This window comes from Chionomys nivalis, chromosome 1 (genome assembly GCF_950005125.1).
Source record: "Chionomys nivalis chromosome 1, mChiNiv1.1, whole genome shotgun sequence".
NCBI lineage: Eukaryota > Metazoa > Chordata > Mammalia > Rodentia > Cricetidae > Chionomys > Chionomys nivalis.
In genome coordinates, this window is record NC_080086.1 from 38,127,489 (window position 1) to 38,130,218 (window position 2,730).

The window sequence follows — 2,730 nt, forward strand, 5'->3', positions numbered from 1 at the left end:
TGGACAGAGCTGTCCCCAGAGTCCACCGGTTACATTTGACAAGGGGACAGCAGTGTTTTTAAGTGTAGTTATGTTGGTGGATGTTGGACAACCCCTTGCAAACTCCAGAAGTCTTTCTGAACAATTGGTTAATCATCTGTCCATATTCCACCCCTGATGAGGCTCAACTGGTGGGACCCATGTTTAACTTATAAGAATTCTCCTAAGCAAGTTCCTGTAGAATAATGAAGAGAAGTAACATATATGGTGGAGGCTCTGCCTCCCCCCAATCTAATACCCTAGTTGTTTGTGGGGTCTTGTATTGCTGATCCTTATTTTAGTCTGGATTCTGCTATGAGCCTTGGAGCATGCTCAATGGTATAGAAGTGTTGAAATGTAATTACAGGTTGATTTCCACCCAGCACTTTTGCTTTCTGTCCTCTGGGCTGGAAACACTGCTTTAGCCACTGCTGAAATAGTTCCGTTGTACCATGCCAGGTCTGAGGCTTCCCTTCGAGGTTAGAAGGCTGTGGCGGTTCAAAGATGGGCGCTCTAGTCATCCGAAGGCCATTTCCATCTGGAGCTGCCCACCAGGCTACCTCCATCTAGTCTGGGTTTCCTCACAATATGGAAGCTATATGGTGGCTGTTGCTCATGGGTACCGTGATTGCTGATGTTGACTGTGAACTTGCCAGGATCTAGAATCACCCAGCAGCCAAACCTTTGGGTGTGTCTATGAGAAAATTTCTAGGTTAGATAAATTGAGGTAATGATGTCGCCCATCTTGATGGTGAACAGCTCCATTTCATGGACTGGGGTCTTGGACTGAATTAAGAAGGGGAAAGTAAGCTGAGCACCAGCGTTCATCTCCTTCTGGAGCACAGATGCAATGTATCCAGCTGCCTCATGCTCCTACTGCCGCGCCTTCCTCACCGTGACAGACTGCACCCTTGAACTGCGAGGAAAAATACAATAAACTCTTTCTTCCTTAGGTTGCGTTTGTCAGGCATTTTGTTGCAGAGGACATGAGAAGTCAACAGTATCTGTGCTCAATTGAAAAATAGAGGTCTCTCTCCAAAGTTCAGAAGACCAAAACAAAACACGCCTGTGTTGCAAGGGTGGGGTCTAGCTGCTGACCCCAGTGGTGAGCTCATGGGATCGGTTTCATAGAATGTTTTCTTTTTGAGTAGATGTGGTTTGGGATCAGAAGATGTGAACTGGGTTCTACTGTTGGAGCTGGGCAGGCAGAGGGAGCTCCCTGTAGACCCAAATGCTGGCTCAGCTTTGGAGAGGTGTTCCTGGATCCGGAAGGCCACCATGATCCTGAGTGTGAGGAACCAGAGGATTGTCATCTTATGATACCTGTCCTTGAGTTAGAACAGGTGCTTAGCAGAAACAGTGGCCTCTGCTCCTGTTTCCCTACGGGCCATCTGGAACTCCCACCTGAAGTCTATCTTACCTGTACCATTTGTCTTGGCCCTACTCTTGAGGACAGGGCCCTGGGAGGGCGACGGGGGAGACAGGGATGCAGAATGTTTGTGCCATCTCTGCTACTGTTCGAGCCCTGGATTTCCCCACGCCTGTTTGGCTACTTCTTTATTTCCTGGACCGGGCGAGTCATACCTTGCGAGATCTGGATGGGCATGCTGGTAGTGCTGAAGAGAGCAGCACTGTTCATAGTGGGCTGGGTAAAGCGTCTCCAGCTCTCTCAGCATTGGGACTGTGGAGCCAAGCAGGAACTGGGCTGGGTAGTCAAGGCGATGGGAGCCCGGTGGCTGAGCTGAGACTGAACCAAGTGCTCTCCACATCCAGACTTTGGCTTCTGCTCTGGCTGCCTGCTGCCAAGTCTGTGGGCTCTACAAGGCTGGAGGCACACACTCTTATGCAGAAGGGCATTAGGGCATGGGCAGCAGCTGCTCTCTAGGGACAGAGTCTTGCGGTGGCACGGGAAAGAGAGAAGTTTCCAGGGCAGATCTCACCTCTTCTGGAGCACCACTGAACTCTAGAGGTGGCAAGCTATTGGCATTTGGTGGGTGAAGAGCAGGCAAGCAGAACTTCAGTTGCTAATCCCTTGGCAAAGTCAGCCATACATATGTCATATAGCTTTACAGTATACATATCCCACTGGTATTGAAGTTCAGTATAAGTAAACACAGAAAGCTCACCAGCTATTTCTTCACAGAATACTAATTTTCACATAGTGCTCAGCTCTGTTCTCTTGAATTGCCCCTTACCTTGTTTGAAATACCAGACCTTTCACCGCATTTCAAATATGTGCACATATATGGGCACAGCTGTGCTTATTCCTGCACCCTCTGTTATGCCTGAGCACTTGCATGCTGAAATGCATGTATTTTGATAAAAGGATTTCTTCTAATCTCTCCTTTGTGATCAACATTGGATGTAAGTGGGCTATTGTGTTTCTTTTCTCCTTGCTCTGCTCAGATACCTGACAAGCTGCAGCTTCAGGGAAGAGAGAGTTATTCTGGCTCCCTGTTTGAGAGGATACAGTCCACCACAGTGGGGAAGCAGAGAAATTGTGTTGGAAGCAGAGGCCACTCTATCCTACAAAGTCCATCCTTGATACCCACTTTGTCCAGCAAGAACCCATATTCTACAAGATCCTACAACCTCCAAAACCAGCGTCCCCAGCTGGGGACCAATCATTCAGGCACACAAGCTGTTGGCACAGGCTCATCCATACTGGCTATGAGTGTATGTGTGTGTGTGTGTGTGTGTGTGTGTATGTGT